Genomic DNA, 19,279 nt, shown 5'->3' with positions numbered 1-19,279 from the left:
CTGCAGACCGTGCTTGCGTGACGGTCACCTCCGTAGAACCAACCTTTGGCACCAATTTTAAGGTCCTTATTTACGCTAGTGTCGCGCACAGTTAAGCCTATACCCTCGAAGTGACGCCGCATTCCTCGAATGGAATTTCCCTCGCGCTGAGCTCGCCCACGCTCAATGTAAACTAACTCCTTCCCACGATCTCGAAACAACCGCGCCTTACACACTTGCTATATCGTTTCGACCCGCATTCTTAGCATTCTTAACACCTACCCATTATACATGTTCAATATTACCTACTTTATTCATATCTGTCATCTGTCACCCCTGTCACCTGACCACCTGTCAACTGTCAACAGTGTGCCTGACAGACAGCGTGCTGGCGTTCCACACGCACGGCATGCAGGGCCGGAGCTTCAACGTGGGCTGCGGGGTCTGTGGGTCGCGGGGTTTGAAGGTCTCAGGATCAAAGGGACTCGCAAGCTTTTGGGGTCTGAGGACCTCGCGAGCTCTCGGGGTTTGAGGGCTTCGTGGGGTTTGAGGGTTTCTCGGGGTCCGAAGGTCGCGGGGTCGGAGGGTCGCCGGATCTGTGGGTCTCATAGCCCCAGCATGCCTTGTCCTCCACTTTGACCGTAAAAATTACCTCGCATTGCCCTTACAATATCTTGAGTATTGCCCTTACGTCGATCTTACGTCGCCCTTACATCGCCCTTACGTTGCCCTTACGCCGCCCTTTCGTCGCCCTTACGTCGCCCTTACGCCGCCCTTACGTCGCCCTTTACGTCACCGTCAACATGGCGGCGGCTCTGTCTAGGCCGACAACTGTTGACATTTTAAACATTATTTTCTGCACATCAAATTGTCGAAATTTGGTGAGCAAATAAAAATATTTTAAAAATTTTGTTTTAGTTTAATGTTGGTTCTTATGGAACCGCATGACTGGTTTGTACCTGCGATGGACCTCTCATTTGCTGTCTTATCATCCTTGTTTTATCATCGTTATTCTCGTGGCCTCTTATTGTGGACTGTCCTCATTGTGGCCTCTTGGTCTCTTATTGTGGACTGTCCACATTGCGGGCTGTCCCCATTGTGGCCTCTTGGCATCCCATTGTGGCCTCTTGGTCTCTTATTGTGGACTGTCCCAATTATGGCCTCTTGGCCCGTTTTAACATTTATGCTTCAAAGTCGCTTGATTTTAACCTTTAACCGCTGGACACTGCGCCTCATGACAGGACGTTAGCCTCGATTAACGGGCCTCATTTACGTCACTAACGGTCGCTGCTGGCCCGTGTACGTCACTAACGGTCGCTGCTGGCCCGTGTACGTCATTAACGGTCGCTGCTGGCCCGTTATCGTATTAAAATGTACATACCCGTCATTGTTTATCGCTTTAGTCATGTTCAGTTTTACGGTGCAGGCGAGGAAGGTATTNGACGGAGACCCACGAACTGACGGAGACCCGCGAATTCACGGAGACCCACGGACTGACGGCGACCCACGAACTGACGGCGACCCACGAACTGACGGAGACCCGCGAATTCACGGAGACCCACGGACTGACGGCGACCCACGAACTGACGGCGACCCACGAACTGACGGAGACCCACGAACTGACGACGACATACTTACTAGCGGCGATCCATTTAGTGACAGCGACCCACGAATCCTTGGCGCCCATTTGCTGTGTACTACGAACTCGTTTCGCTGTTGTTGTGTAGTTTCGGTAAATAATTCATTTTGTGCATGTTTTCGCGTAAGAAAATAGTTTATCATTTGGTGTAATGTAAGAAAGAAATGTTGTTAACAGCATGATAATAACGATGTACTGTGGAAGATGGGGGTGTGCATGTTGGGGCTGCTTTGTGCTGCACGGAACCACTCACTCCCTTATTTTCCTCACATGTCCTTCTCACGCCCTTCTCACGTCCTTCTCACGCCCTTCACACGCCCTTCTCGCGCCTCTCTCGCGCCTCACTCGCGCCTCTCTCACGCCTTTCTCACGTCCCTCTCACGCCCCTCAGGACCATCACGCTGGAGAGTCGCCCCTCGTCGATGCAGGACGGCGAGGGCGGCGAGGGCGTCAACCTCTACATCCTGGCGGGCCATGAGACCAGCGCCTTCTGAGGGTCTACGGGTCTCGCGGTGGTGTCAAGGAGTCTGAGGGCTGCCGGGTCTGTGAGTCACAGGATCTGTGGGCTATAGGGTCTGTGGGTCGCGGGGTCCGAGGGTCTCACGGGGTTTGAAGGTATCAGGATCAAAGGAACTCTCGAGCTTTTGGGGTCTTCGGACCTCGCGAGCTCTCGGGGTTTGAGGGCTTCGTGGGGTTGAAGGGTTTCTCGGGGTCTGAGGGTCGCTGGATCTGAAGGTAACCGGGTCTGAGGGTCTCATAGCCCCAGCATGCCTCGTCCTTCACGTGGCGCCTCGTGGTACAAGGTCTTACAGGAAAAAGTTGTTACTGAAAAAGTAACATTACCCTTTTTTGTTGTTCCGCAATTTGACCGTAAAAATTGCCTCGCATTTCCCTCACAATATCTTGAATATTGCCTTTACGTTGCCCTTACGTTGCCCTTACGTTGCCTTTACGTTGCCCTTACGTCGCCCTTACGTTGCCCTTACGTCGCCCCTTACGTCACCGTCAACATGACAGCGGCTCTGTCTAGGCCAACAACTGTTGACATTTTAAACATGATTTTCTGCACATCAAATTTTCGAAATTTGGTGAGCGAATAAAAATGTTTTAAATTTTTGTTTTAGTTTAATGTTGGTTCTTATGGAACCGCATGACTGGTTTGTGGCCTCTTGGCCTATCATTACGGACTGTCCCCATTGTGGCTTCTATGCCTCTCATTGTGGACTGTCCCCATTGTGGCCTCTTGGCCTATCATTGCGGACTGCCCCATTGTGGCCTCTTGGCCTCTCATTACGACTCTCCCCATTGTGGCCTCTTGGCCTATCATTGTGGACTGATTTAATTATGGCCTCTTGGCCTGTTTTAACATTAATGCTTCAAAGTCGCTTGATTTTAACCTTTAACCGCTGGACACTGCGCCTCATGACAGGACGTTAGCCTCGATTAACGGGCTTCATTTAGGTCACTAACGGTCGCTGCTGGCCCGTGTACGTCACTAACGGTCGCTGCTGGCCCGTGTACGTCATTAACGGTCGCTGCTGGCCCGTTATCGTATTAAAATGTACATACCCGTCATTGTTTATCGCTTTAGTCATGTTCAGTTTTACGGTGCAGGCGAGGAAGGTATTAACTATTCAATGGTGATTAATTAGGTATTAACTATTCAACGGTGATTAATTAACTGTAAATAATGTTTATTTCGTTGAGATATTTGACTACTAAACCTGCCGGTCACGTTACACTCACTGAAATGAATGTGACTTTGTCTAAATAGTGATGCACTTTTTGCCCTTGTTTGGGTCATCCTGACCCAGTTTGGCTAGGTGAGAGGGTATACTAGTGCTAAGTGTAGTAAATGCATCAAAATTTGGACAATTGTATACATTTATTTCTCTGAGTGTACGTCGTAAGTCGTGGGCCTGATTATCGACGAGATGCGATGTCGTAAGTGAGTTACGACTGAGGATCGCGCACGTTATAAAGCTTTAAATTACGACTAGCTTAGGAGTTGTGGTGGTCGTAAGAATGTCTGAAGATGCGGTGGAGGACCAAGCCTAGGGAATATCTTGACTTATGTAAGGCAAACTTACCATTGATATATAATAAAAAACACAATTGGTCGGGACTTTCATTTATCCGATCTTGTCATTCATCCTTCATTAGGATACGCTATGAATTATACATAACGGATTTTATTCACGGACTAAGATTGGGCAAAACCGTTTCCGGACAAAATTTTTTGGCATTGATAACTCTGCTCACTCAAAATACAGTATAAAACTTCACCCACGTGGATAAATTCTAACGTTTTTTCTACGGGATTCATGTGGAGTTAGCAGTTCTAAATTTGATTAGAGGGCAAAGAGTGTTCAAGCCCACGGCCACGCTGCAGGCCCCGCCCACGACGCCTACAGGCCACGCCCACGACGCCTACAGGCCCCGCCCACGACGCCTACAGGCTGCACCACCGAATTCTTGCAGCTTTCCGTGGGTGTGAAAACACGATTCGCTACTCTCATCTCGGTCTCTGATAAGGTCGTATATTGATGTTGAACGTACGTCATTCTTGTTAATTCATTACTCATTTCTGTTATGTTTTACGTTACTCTCTGTTCAATTACTTACCACTGTTGCCCAACAACTTAACCCCACAACTGCCCTGCCTACACAACGTAACCCCACAACTGCCCTGCCTACACAACGTAACCCCACAACTGCCCTGCCTACACAACGTAACCCCACAACTGCCCTGCCTACACAATGTAACCCCACAACTGCCCTGCCTACACAACGTAACCCCAAAAGTAAAAGTAGGACAATGAAGCCAAAAAATTTACGTAGAGAATTGAAAATGTATTTGTACGAGAACTTATTTATACTCTTATTATTACAACACATTTGTATCGATTGACGGACTTTGAATAGCACGTTAGATTATACAGAGAAGAAAGACCCGTAGCGGGCACGTCTAATCAGACGTTTAATTAGACGGGCATGCCTAATTAAGTTATTTAATTAGACCAACAAGCCTAAACTTGACCGGCTAGCGAGCCTAATAAGATATTAATTAGAAAGTCGCACTTAATTGGACAGTTTAAAAAAGACTGGCACGCCTACCTACACAGTTTAATTAGCTGGTCACGCTAATTGGACTGTTCATTAAGACAGACTTGCCCCATTATGGTTTAACCAGATGAACATGCCTAATTAGACGGTTACATTTTACGGTAAGGACCAATTAGACGGCCACGCTTGATTAAACTTCGGTATTATAACGACTCCAATTCACAGCCAATAATTCAAAACTATTGTACGGTTAAAAATCACGAGCGTTTATTAGTGGGAAATCAGAGTTAAGCGATCGCCGCTATATGAATTGTTAAATATTTTTAATCAAGTTAAAATTTGCAGAAATTGATTTGGTCATCGGGTGACAAATAACTATTTTTGGAATTTTTTTCAAATAAATTTCGATGCCGGGGGGGGAGGGGATAATCCTGCAACGAAAAAACTGCTTAGGTCTAATATATTCACGGCTTATGCCTAACATCTTCTAATTGTACTCATTATAACTAACTTGGTTACTAGAGCCTTAAGCCTAAACCAGGTTCAGTGCGGCAACGATCCTTAAGATAAATGCTAAGATAACGACTTTAAGATAAAAATTTTAAGAAAAACTTAGCGGCAAAATCTGACGTTTCTGGAAACTTGATTTTTTTCTTTAATCAAATATTCTTGTAATTTACGTCGAAGTTTTCAAAATGTTAATTGATGTGCATATAATTTCTATAATATAATTTCTATGCAATTTCTATACAGTACAATAAATTTTTTACAGTTATTACTTGTAATGATTAAAATTTATTCCGATTATCCGTTCCGAAAAAATTATATTTTTTGATAAGAATATTTTATGATGAAAGAATTGTACGTAGGAATGTCGTTAGCGTTTTCTTCAACCCATCGAAAATTTGTTCTGCAAACAATTTAGGCAAAAAGTTACAAATGCATGTAAAAACATTATAAAATGCATCTTAAAAATACCTTCACTAAATTGTCGGAAACATGGCACATTTACATGTCTTAGCAATATGCATATGGACCCAAAACCTAGCTGGTTGATTTTATATTTCTTCATCATGGATTCAACCCAAAAACTCTAGTGAATTTTAATAAAATTATTGGTTTTGGCTTCAAAATTTACGAGGATCTGTGTTACCAATATGGCGGCCACATGGAGAACAATTCAACCAACATATTTTGTAATTAAAAGATAATTGAATTGCACACTTCCATTCTAAACAATCTTATGCTTTAATAAAATAAAAAAAATTCCTGTTGGAGGCTCTGGAATCAATTATGTACAAATTAGTAAAAAAGGCACTTGGTTCTCGACGATTTCAACGGATCAAAAATTTAACATTCGTTCTCTCCATCCCTGCAGGACAGACTAGTATCATGATACTAGTTTACTTCATCTGTCACTTATCAACAATAAAATATTTTATCGCCCCTGGTCAGTAAAGTGTCACCTAAATTACTGCGGCAACATTTCGCAGAAATTACCCAGTGAAAATTTACAGACGCGGCAGCTTCTGATATGGATTACCAGAAGCTAGGGCGACTCTAAATTTTGTTAGGGAACGGGCTACTGGCGAATAGATGCAGCCCGCCAGTTTATTATAGAGTCGCTCACTAATATTTATACGTAGACGCTTCACTGCATCAATAGGGGTCCGAATCACTACTGTGAGTGTTTTATTACTAGAATCATTTCATATTAATTTTGTGTACACTTTTTTAAATTCGAATGCATGTTGTTTATCCCTGAACGTTGACACCACCAACTCGAATGTCGCGCTAATAATCTCGACTAGGTTCATTGTGGGTACTCAGAAAACAAAGTTGTGACGGAAAAAAAAAATTGAACGTAAAAGGTGTACACAGAATTAATATGAAAATATTCTATTAATAAAACGTACAAGGGTCGACGTATAAACATTAGTGGGCGACTCAATGATAAACTGGCGGGCTGCATCTATTCGCCATGTTGCCCGTTGCCGCAATGATCAACTCGACTTACCGGGGGCGCTGAAATATTTTTATTGTCGATAAGTGACACCATTCACCGCACAATTTATAAAATTTTACAAACTATCCCCTTGACCAATCAATAAATGCAATAAATGACGTTCGTTGTATATGCTTCGTAAATGCCGTTGCATTCGTAAAGGCCATATTCGTATTCCTCTATTCGTTGTGGACCGAAATGCGAGCGGCGGCAGCGCCAGCCCGGCGACTTTACTAACTATATGCACTCAGAGAAATTGTAGCGCCACTGTCCAAATAGCGATGCACTTATGTGTGTCAATGTGTAAGTCATCCTGACTCAGTTTTGCCCGGCAAAATTAAGGGCGGATCAGTGCTATACGTCCGCTCAGTGCTCGTGCTGTGGGTAAGAAAGTGTGTCAATATTTGGACAAAATGACCCATTCATTTTCTGAGCGATAACAAAATACCAGCTCGACTAAACCTTAATTAATCGCTAAAAATGGAAATGCATTAGTTTATAAAATAATGGATACATTTACTGGCATTGAGGTAAGAACGAACAAGAACCCGGTTAAATAAAAAATCGATTGGCATTTTAGTTAACATAAACCTTATGCTCGAGGCATTAAATCGTCAATGATTTAAATTATTTGTATTATTTATCAATAATACATATTTATCATTGAACAAATAACAGTATGAAATATGACATATTTATCAATTTGAACGTATCATAATTTTAAATTCGCAAAAAGGCTTTGACATAAAGTTGAGGCTAACATTTCGAAGGCTGCCTGTTGCTCTGTATAAAAACATTACATAACTTAAGGCTATACACATACAACACGACATAACGCTATACACATACAACATTCATGTTGAAGCCAACACACGTAACATTGATTTAACATTTCCAAAGTGTGGAGGCAAGGGAAGTAGTCACAGCTGAAGCATTCATGGACCCCATCCAGCACCCCAGACTTTTTTTTAGAGTATCTTCCGATACTTTCCAAAGTATAGCAGTCCATAATTGGCGTATCGCTGATACGAAATTTTAGGTCAAAACTGCATTTCAGTTTCTCGCGGAAAAATTTAAATGCGAGCCCAAATCCGCAACAGGTACCGCCCAGGACTCGGGAAGCATGTAAATTAGCCGCTTATCCGGCGGGCGCTAAGCATCTTGCAAGCTCGGCATTACTTGTTCTGACTACCTTTCTCATTCTCTCGTAACATTATAAAGTCGAAAAGGAGATTCTGGCCAGAAACTGACTTCGATCGGTTGCCAAGCAAACCCAGAATAACTGTTGTCCGAGTGTAGCGACTCCCGGGCAAAAGACTAGGCGGACCCCAAATTTAGTTTAGCACTGATACTAGTGTGGATACAGATTTTAACGAATACTAATGTAAGCACTGTTCAGTAGTAGTACTAGTGTAAGTACTGTTTAGCACTAATACTAGTAAAGTACTAGTGAAATAGTGCCCTGTCGGGGCACCGATGGCGGCGAAGGGTGCCTCTCGAAGACTACCACTGCTCTGCTTCGAGTGGACCATCATGATCCCTTTCATCAATAACGTAGCCTCCAACACTTCCGGACAATGACATAATTATCACCCGCAAGCTACCAGCCAGATCTCATCCATTGAAGTAGATCAACCAGCCTGCAGCAAAACAGCCGGCCGTAGTATGACCCAGCAGCGTGTGCCAACGCGCGAAAAATTCTGCACCACTAGCATAGTGGTGCAGATTTTTTTATTCATTTTTTATTTTTATGCATAGCACAAAAATTCTGCACTAGCCTCGCAGTAAATATGACGTCCGCCACAAACCCCTCCGTATCCTGCCCGTGCATTGTACAGCCCGCGGTCGAACGGCCACTCGACGAAGGACGATAGATTTTGGGACAGAACTATGCTATCTGAAACATAACCTCGATCAGATGGTGTGAGCTTAAAAGTTACGTAATTAACGAAGCCCCGGAAGTCATACCCGATCCGCGGCCTGGTGGTGCAAGGCCGGTTTCATGCAGTTTCTCTGGCCGGCTAGGCTGATTGGAGGCCGTCCGATTACAGTTCAAGCTATAGTCAGTGTATGAAGTGATGTTTCGATGTAATATTTGGTGGTTGATGATCATTACACTCAAGGCTATTCACTCCCGTGCATGGCGGGAAGCTCCTAATATTTAAGACAAGATGATGTCATGGGCTGATTTCTGCCGGCATGCTTAATCGACGGCTGATTAGCGGTCCTATGGAAATATGCTAGGCGTTCCATTCAGGGCTGATTTGTGCACAAAATTTCTGGTGCACGGTTGCGCTCCCGCAGGCCAAACTTGGCTGCCATAGGCTAGGGACTGCGGACGACGAAGGCGGCGCATCAGCAAGACCGTGGACGCAGACATCTTATCTAGAACTTCATCTACTGATGATAAATTAATTAATGGCTCAATTAATGAAAATAAAGCCCGAAAGTTACCTCGCTGTTCAGCGTATGCGCAAAAATTCAGCTGAAACTACTTCCTTGCCTCGCAAGAGCGTACAGATGCAGCCACAAGATTATAAATTCTTAATCGAATCATTCTTCCTCATCACGGCATCATCAATAGTGGTTCATCTTGAAGCGAGTTTCTTCACCAAAAATCCTTCGTAAGTTGACTTACAATCAACAAACAATATCAATACACCGTCTCGTACCCAACAACCACAGTGAAGTTTCATGACGTTAAGACATTAACAACATCTAACAATAACATTTAATGTAAAAAACACGTTACTCAGTTTGTTCACTCAGAAAAATTGGTTGTGCTTTTTTCCAATTGCCAATGCCTTTTTGGCCTTGTTTTGGTTCTTGCGGCCCCGTTTTGGTTGGCCATTAAAAATATTATGATTTAGTGTAACTCATTTACTCTAAATCAATCAATGATTTAGAGTAAATCATTGCAAGGTCTGTTCTTTGCCCGTGTTGTGGATGGGAAAGTGTGTCACTATTTGGAAAATATCGCACATTAATTTTTCTGAGTGATATGGACGCCAAAGTGGGTCAAGTTTGAAGTATTGCTTGCGGCGAGAATTTGTTAATAAAAAACATTTGCTTCAGTGAAAGCTTCAGGTCCCGGAGAGCGCTGCTGACACAACGGACACACAGATGGCAACACCTGACACAACGGACACACAGATGGCAACACCTGACACAACGGACACACAGATGGCAACACCTGACACAACGGACACACAGATGGCAACACCTGACACAACGGACACACAGATGGCAACACCTGACACAACGGACACACAGATGGCAACACCTGACACAACGGACACACAGATGGCAACACCTGACACAACGGACACACAGATGGCAACAACGACCAGAAAGAACATACTATTATATTTTGATTTGATTGACAACCCTCCAAGCAACGTAGAAAAAACGTTGAAACAAAGTTTAAACAACTTTTTTAATGTTATATGCCTGTTAGGGAACAGCCTATGATACCCATTAAAAATTCTCAGCCGAATTAAAAATAAATTATTCACAGCCGCCAATTACCCACCCACAATTTTTGTTGTTTATTGCCAAGAATAAAAATTTGCAATTTTCACCTTTGAATTTAACAGTGAGTAAACAATTAAGAATGATTTACGTGAAAGGAAAAAGCGGTATTCTAGATGCCAGTGCCTAGCAACGTAACGTAACAAAGACGAGGCACGAACATTGAGCTTTAAAAATTTATTAACTACGGGCAATACAAAAGAAGAATGTAGACTTGTGAAAAGATCTCGAAACTTCGAAAATACAATTTATTCTTCAGCACTAGACACGCACTAGCAAAGTGCTCTACTTCGTGCCACAAACCACCTATTCTTTTGCACTAGACACGTACTAGCTAAGTGCTCTATTTCGTGCCACAAACCAGCTATTCTTCAGCACTAGACACGCACTAGTTAAGTGCTCTACCTCGTGCCGCAAACCAGCTATTCTTCAGCACTAGACACGCACTAGTTAAGTGCTCTATTTCGTGTCACAAACCAGCTATTCTTCAGCACTAGACACGCACTAGTTAAGTGCTCTACTTCGTGCCACAAACCACCTATTCTTCAGCACTAGACACGCACTAGCCCAGTGCTCTACATCGTGCCACAAACCAGCTATTCTTCAGCACTAGACACGCACTAGTTAAGTGCTCTACCTCGTGCCACAAACCAGCTATTCTTCAGCTCTAGACACGCACTAGTTAAGTGCTCTACGTTGGCAAAATGGGCAGTGATTTTAATTGTAACAACAACAGTTAATTTACATAAAATTTCACAACATTAGTTTACACTGAACGAATTTTGAGCGGCCGCCGAAAGCACGACCGTAATTCAATGACTAAGTTGAACTTGATAGGTTACAAGTTGTAAGAATTGGTCGTCAAAGAATTACGCAGTTGGTCGTAAAATGGATTGTTGAGTTGTTCGCAAAAATGATATGAGAGATGGTCGTAAATTGAACAGGAGGGTTCGTCGTAAATTGGGTATGAAAGTTGGGCGTATAATGAATAAGAGAGTTGTGAAAATGATAAGAGGATTGGTCGTAAAAGAAAAAGCAAGTTAGTCGTAAAATGGATAAGCGAGTTGGTTGTAAAATGGAAAAGCGAGTTGGTCGTAAAATGGATAAAGAAGTTAGTGGGATAGATTATGTATGGATCGCGGGAAGGATCACAAGGATGAATTGATGAGGTATGATGATCATAATATATGATGGAATGATATTATATTTGCAATTTTCGACGTAGTCATCAACGTAAGCATAGACTTAATTAAATTATGCTCATTTATGCAAGTTGTGATTAACGTTAACACGTTTTTTGATCCACGTTTTAATGTTTTTTGATTAAAGGTTCTATGTTTTTGAAACGTTTGAAAGCGCATTCACGTGAATCCGCTTTCCAGTGAATGAGATTGGCGTGAACGAGGTAATGTGGATGAGTATAAAGTGGATGTAAAATAACGTAGAGCCTGGAAAAATTGGTCAAAATTCTTGAATAATTATGGACTCAACGTTAATTTTCGCATAACTAAACAATTCATATATTACCAATTGATTGATTTATTCACGTACCAAAAATTCACTCCGCGGCACCCCCCAAAAAACTAAAATTAATAAATCACCTAAAATAAAAACCACGTTAGCTTATAAACATAAACAGCTTAGAAAGAAATGTATCCCCACACATACACTTATTTAAAGTTACTAACCTTATAACTTTACGTACACAAAAAAATTACGTAGACAGAAATGTACTTCTGTAAAGTAGAGCTTCTTGAAATATCCTGAGATGTTGACGCTGAAATTGTAAGTTACAGACTCCATTGTACACTGCAAACTGTAATTTACAGACCCCATAGTACGCTGTAAACTGTAAATTACAGACTCCATTGTACGCTGCAAACTGTAATTTACAGACCCCATAGNTAAGTTACAGACTCCATTGTACACTGCAAGCTGTAATTTACAGACCCCATTGTACGCTGTAAACTGTAAGTTACAGACTCCATTGTACGCTGCAAGCTGTAATTTACAGACCCCATTGTACGCTGTAAACTGTAATTTACAGACTCCATTGTATGCTGCAAACTGCAATTTACAGGCTCCATTTGTACGCTGCAAACTGTAATTTACAGACTCCATTTGTACGCTGCAAACTGTAAGTTACCGGCTCCATTGTACACTGAAAACTGCAATTTACAGACTCCAATTGTATGCTGCAAACTGTAATTTACAGACTCCGAAGTGAACGCCGTTCGCGTTCAGACATGCGCAAACATAATGTATGGTGGAGGCGGGTTGTCTTTGGATGCTGAGGTTAGGATCATTTGGATGAGGTAGCTTACAAATGGTGGTTAACTTCTCCCTGCGGAGGATGCTGCCCTTTGGGTCTGCGGGACTCCCTCAGGAGCCGTCACCCTTGGGTATGTGCGACTCCCTCTGGAGGCGCCGCCCTTGGGTCTGCGGCACTCCCTAAGAAGGCGCCGCTTTGGGTCTGCGGGATTCAGCAGAAGGAGTCAAGTTCGAGTGTGTTACTCATGACGCTGCCGTTCCTGTGGGTCTTGACGATCACGGGACTGCAAGAGGCCATCTTGGTCCTCGGCCTCGCCCCCAGATTCCAGCGATGGTCGCCGCGCGTAGATTGCGTCGCCGGACGCCGGACTTCGCGTCTGTAGAAATTGGGACGTGAGACGAGGAGGGCGAGGGGACATCGTCATGTGCATTGAACATTGAAAATGGGAAACAAAGATGTCCACTCGTAAGGAATATAATGAAACTGAAATCTTTAATGATGAAACAATGAAATTGACATGTCCGCCATTGATGAAAATAATTATTCCCTCACCAGCGACGACAAAATGAAGTTAGCATGTCCACTTGTGAAGAAAATAATGAGATTAACATCTCCAGTGATGAAATGAATGAAGTGATTCATCCACAATCGAGGAAAATAACATTTACATCAGTGATAAAAATAGTGTAATCGTCATGTTCTCCGGCGATGAAAATAATGAAGTTCACATCTCCGACTGCTACAACAATAATGAAATTTATACTTGCTGTAGCGAAATTGATGAGAATGACATGCCCATCAGTGATAAGAATGATGAAATTAGCTTATCCTGCTAATGAAAAAAATAATAAAATTGTCGTGTCTTCCAGCCATAAAAATGTTGAAATTGCCACGTGCAGTGACCGATACTAGGAAATTAACATTCTTTGCCGGCTATTAATTATATTAATAGACTAGTAATAATAGTAATATAGGGCGAAAGTTAGTGTGTGTATGAGAAACAGTTTTTTAAGCCTATTGATTTCTCGGCGCACTTTTTGACCTAATTTTTAACGCACTCGCATGGAAATGCGCTAGTATGCGCGTTAAGAAATGCGTAAAATCTGGGTTAACAGTGTAGTAAAAAGGAGGCAAAAATGCGTCCAAACGTGAAGTTCAATTTGCATTAGTATGCGTTAAAAATTTGTGAGGAATTATTTAAAAATTACGCTAAAACTTGCGTTAAAATTACGTAAAATGCGTTAAGATATGCGTTAATTAGTGCATAAAAAAGAAGTTCCTCAGTCACAGTCTCCACGCCATCCACACGATGACGGAAACACGTTTTTTCTATAAATTTTCAAATGTATGAACCAAAACCCAAATTTATAATGGTTACTAAGGTTAAAGGTTAATATTGTTAATCCTAAGGTTAGTCTATGTGTTGGTAAAGGTACAGGATAATCCTAACGAGTTAATGGGTTCAGGGCTGACAGTTGTGTTCAGGATAAAGGGATAAAGGATAGTGATGACAAGCTGGGGCTTAGCTAGTTTAAAGGTTAGTAAGTCAGGGTCAAAGATTAGGAGGTCAGAGTGAAGGGTTAGGAGGAAAGGGTTAAAGATAAACTTTACATCAAGTAAATGGTAATAGGTTTGATGTCAGGGAGATGAGAAGAGATGGTTTAGCGTTGACTGGCAGGAGGTTAAAGAGCTTCGTTTTTAATATTTTGATGTTATTCGGTTTCATGGTTAATAGATTGATAGCACTTAGGGTTCAGGATAAATGGGTTGAAAGAATTTAGGGTTGAGGGTCAATGGGTTGAATCCATTAAGGGTTGAGGGTCAATCGGTTGAAAGAATTTAGGGTTGAGGCTCAATGAGTTGAATCCATTAAGGGTTGAGGGTCAATCGGTTGAAAGAATTTAGGGTTGAGGGTCAGTGAGTTGCATCCATTAAGGGTTGAAGGACAATGGCTTGTAAGCATTTAGGGTTGAGGGTCGATGGGGTGAGAGCATTTAGGGTTGAAGGACAATGGGTTTTAAGCATTAAGGGTTAAGGGTTAACGGGTTGAAAGCATTTTGGGTCCAGGATAAATGGGTTGAAAGAATTAAGGGTTAAGGGTCCCACCTTAGGACCCTGCGTTGTCTCCCTCAGGTGACGGCGGCCCCAGACCGGCGACAGCTGCGGACCCTGCAACTGACATGTGAGGGTTAACCCTGCCTCAGTTACCCTCGTTTACCCTCCTGATTGAAGGCGAACCCTCCCGAATTGTATCCTGATTTTTTTATTGGACTTTTTCACTATTAATAAAATTTTCGTTGATAGTAATTCTACAGGCTTATAAACTTTTAGAATATAAAACGTATTTTTAGTATATCTTATTAAATATTATTATAAACGTCTAGAAAAAGATATATAATTTTATTATATTTTCAAAATAATTAAGGCTAAGTTAGAAATAATTATTCACTCATAAAAATTGCGATACATTTCTTGCCCTCGTGTGGGTCATCCTGACTCAGTTTGGCAAGCATAAAGTGCATCAGTGATACTGTGCTCGTGCAGCGGGTGAAAAAGTGTGTCACTATTTGGACAATATTTAAGGGTCAATAGGTTGTAAGCATTAAGGGTTAAGGGTCAATAGGTTGTAAGAATTAAGGGTTAAGGGTCCCACCTTAGGACCCTGCGTAGTCTCCCTCAGGTGACGGCGGCCCCAGACCGGCGACAGCTGCGGACCCTGCAACTGACATGTGAGGGTTAACCCTGCCTCCTTTACCCTCATTACCCTCATCTTTCACCCTATATTGTATCCTGATTTTACGGGACTATTTCACTATTAATAAAATTTTCATTTTTAGTAATTTTTGCAGGTTTATAAAATTTAAAAAATAAAATATTTTATATTATATCTTATCAATTATTATTACAAAAGTTCAGAAATATAAATAAAATTTTATTACATTTTTTAAAATAATTAAGGCTAAGTTGCAGGTAATTATACACTCATAAAATAGGGATACATTTATTGCTATTGTGTGGGTCATCCTGACTCAGTTTGGCAAGCATAAAGTGCATCAGTGCTCGTGCGCTCAGTTGCCATGTGCAGTGATAAATACCAGGAAATTAACATTCTTTGCCGACTAGTAATAATAGTAATAGACTAGTACTAATAGTAATAGACTAGTACTAATAGTAATAGACTAGTAATAACAGTAATATAGGGCGAAAGTTAGTGTGTGTGGTCTGTGTCACTATTTGGACAATATGACCTAATAAATTTTCTGAGCGTAAAATTAGGTAAATAATGAAAAAATAAATAATGACACCACCTTGGAGTCCAGGGGGCGCTGCCACTGGGGGGCGGTGCTCCCCCTGCAGGGGGAACAGGGGCGGCCATTTTGGGGGAGTATCACGAAGGGCTCCTCCGGGGGGCGCTTGCCCCCCCTGACGTATGAGAATAAACACTCGGCCTTCGCGGGGGGAGGGAGGAAGGGAGGGCAAGTGAATAAAAAAATCAAGCGGTGGCGATTTTTCCATTTTTTATTAATTTTTTTAATTTAGAGGAAATAACAGTGACTTAATTTTAAGCCTGCCTTGCGATTTGATGAAAACAGCAGGAACTGCGAACTGGTTATGATAAGACTCCAGCATGACCCCAAAATAACCCCTCCATGACCTCTACATATATCCAGCATGGCCCAGAAATAACTCCACCATTAATTTAAAACAACCCAAACATGACCCCAAAATAACCCCATCATAGTTTCAGTATAACCTTTTAAAACAAGGAATTTAAAAGCAAAGAAAACGCCAAGAAAATTCACCATATCGATATTGAAAACGTTTNAAGAGACAGACACTCGGCCTTCGCGGGGGGAGGGGGGGTGTTTAAAAGTGAATAAAGAAATGAAGCGGTGTGGGAGTTTTTATTATTTTTATTTTTGAAAATTGAGAGGAAAAAGTTTTCTATTTTTTATTAATTTTTTTAATTTAGAGGAAATAAAAGTGACTTCACCTTAAGCCCGCCTTGTAATTTGATGTAAACAACAGGAAATGCGAACTGGTCATGATAAAACCTAATCATGACCCCAAATATATCCAGCATAAATATATCCAGCATGGCCCAGAAATAACCCCACCATTAACTTAAAACAACCCAAACATGACCCCAAAATAGCTCCATCATAACCTTAGTATAACCTATTAAAATAAACCCAGCTAAACCCCTTAAACACCAACGCAATTTGACCCCCAAATAACCCCAGCATTACTAATATGATATCGCTATCCCCAAATTATGCCATCATGACCTCCATGACATCCATCATGACCTCCATGACCCCTCATGCCCCCCCGATGACCCACCGTCAGCAGCCCCCGGCGCAGCAGGACGCAAAGGAAGCACAGGAGCGCCGCCCCCTCCGCCACCACCAGCGACAGCAGCACTGCGGGGGGGGAGGAATTAACGGGTTTAACTTGTGACGTTAACAAGCAATAGATTTACAGACTAAACTCATAAGGCTCTGTAGTCTGTCCCTACAGAATAATCACGGAGCAGAGCCCTGCAGACTCACCATACAGAGCCCTGCAGACTCACCATACAGAGCCCTGCAGACTCACCATACAGGGCCCTGCAGACTCACCATACAGGGCCCTGCAGACTCACCATACAGGGCCCTGCAGACTCACCATACAGGACCCTGCAGACTCACCATACAGGGCCCTGCAGACTCACCATACAGGACCCTGCAGACTCACCTTACAGAGGACTGCTGACTCACCATAAAGGGTCCAGTTAGGGTCTGTAGACTCACCATAGAGGGTCCGTTATGGTCTGTAGACTCACCATAGAGGGTCCAGTTAGGGTCTGCAGACTCACCATACAGGGTCCAGTTAGGGTCTGCAGTCTGCAGGGTCGCGGGGATGACGAGGGTGACGTTGGCCGCAGCGCTGCTGGCGTCCCCGACGACGGCGACGACGCTGACGTTGTAGGGCGTGTTGGAGATGAGCTGCGTCAGCTGCGGGTGAGTCAGGTGAGTCAGATGATTCAGGTGAGTCAGGCGAGTCAGGTGAGTCAGATGATTCAGGTGAGTCAGGCGAGTCAGGTGAGTCAGGTGAGTCAGGTGAGTCAGGTGAGTCAGGTGAGTCAGGTGAGTCAGGTGATTCAGGTGAGTCAGGTGATTCAGGTGATTCAGGTTATTCAAGTCATAGATAGTCTTGGGTGATTTGAAGTAATTTAGATGATTCAGGCAATTTAAAGCGATTCTGGTGATTTAGACCATTTAGGTAATTCAGGTGATTTGAGGCAATTTGGGGTGATTCGCGTGAATTGAAATGATTCAGATTATTTAAGGTTATTCGAGTAATATGAGGCGAATCGAGCGGTTAAGGTGATCAAGGTGATTCGGGTGATTTGACAGTGAGGTTATTAATGCCATTCAAAGTATATTAGTTGTTATTACACAATGCAGAAGTATACAAGTGAGGTAATGGTGGGAAGTAATTAGAAGTGCAGATACATCATTCTAAGTATCTGCGTAATTATCATTATTAGCGGAATAGCTGTATAATAAAAAGAAATAATGTTATACTACAATCCAGGAAATAAAGAGTGTGGAGATTTACACATTTGTGGATATTTATCGAATTCACTTCAGGACATTATACAGGGTTAACCTGTTACTCAGGATAACCTACCCGGATTAACCTGCTTAGCTAATGTGTCTAAGTGACCAACCAGCTTAACCTGTCAAGTTAATCTGCCGGTTTTACCTGCCTAGTTAACCTCCAGGTTTAACCTGCACACTACCCACACAACCTCTCAAACAGCAATGGTTCAACCCGTCAGTTTCACAGGTAATATCAATTCATAATTCCGACTTGCATTTTCAACTTGCAGTTCTAACTTGCAGTTATAACTTGTGTTTATAACTTGCAGTTCTAACTTGCAGTTCTAAGTTGCTCTAACTTGCAGTTCTAACTTGTGTTCATAACTCGCACTTCTGACTTGTGTTTATAATTTGCAGTTCAAACTTGTAGTTATAACTTGTGTTTATAACTTGCAGTTCTAACTTGCAGTTCTAACTTGTGTTCATAACTTGCAGTTATAACTTGCAGTTCTGACTTGTGTTTATAACTTGCAGTTCAAACTTGTAGTTATAACTCGTTATACTAACTTGCAGTTCCGAATAAGAGTTCTTATAAATACTTCTACGATGAAGTTCTCAGCTATAAGGTTTCCCTCTCAAACTTACAGTTCTAAGTTAAAGTTGTTATTTTTCGTTTTAATTTACATATTCAAGTCAAAGCCCACAGTTTCAATTCTCAGTAACACCACTCGTTTACCAACTTGCAGTTAACCATATATACGGTATATACGTACATCCACTTTTCAGCTATAAGTTTAAGTTCAGTGCTCAGTTACAATACTTAGTTACATATCTCAGTAACTAATCTGATTGACTGAATGTATACAGATTTATTTATGTACATTTTTATTTATGAATACATACGGAAAATCACAATGAATATTTTACTCAGCAGCAGTTAATTGAAAGAAAATCGTGATTATGGCAGAGGAAAAGTCCGCGGGATTTACTCCGAGCATTTAATTTACTTTTTCAAATCCTTTCATTAGAGGCAGATGTTTCAGCTCGCAGTTACCGATAATTAGTTTTGTAATTAATTAATAATATGACGATATATAATTATAGCAGAATATATGATAATATGATATGATATAATATAATATAATATAATATAATATAATATAATATAATATAATATAATATAATATAATATAATATAT

The 19,279-nt window shown here is 41.9% G+C and overlaps 1 long non-coding RNA gene across 1 annotated transcript; it reads right to left on the bottom strand.

The window, feature by feature from the left end:
* Positions 1-15,866: 15,866 nt before the first annotated feature.
* Positions 15,867-17,423, bottom strand: LOC125177685. Its single transcript, XR_007156621.1, has 3 exons — positions 17,351-17,423; positions 16,837-16,916; positions 15,867-15,941 (listed from the first exon to the last, which is right to left on the bottom strand). It is a non-coding gene; the product is annotated as an uncharacterized LOC125177685 (long non-coding RNA).
* Between the last annotated feature and the right edge of the window lie 1,856 nt (positions 17,424-19,279).

This window comes from Hyalella azteca, unplaced genomic scaffold (genome assembly GCF_000764305.2).
Source record: "Hyalella azteca isolate HAZT.00-mixed unplaced genomic scaffold, Hazt_2.0.2 contig4161, whole genome shotgun sequence".
Classification (NCBI taxonomy): domain Eukaryota; kingdom Metazoa; phylum Arthropoda; class Malacostraca; order Amphipoda; family Hyalellidae; genus Hyalella; species Hyalella azteca.
This window is presented reverse-complemented; position numbering and strand designations above follow the sequence as displayed.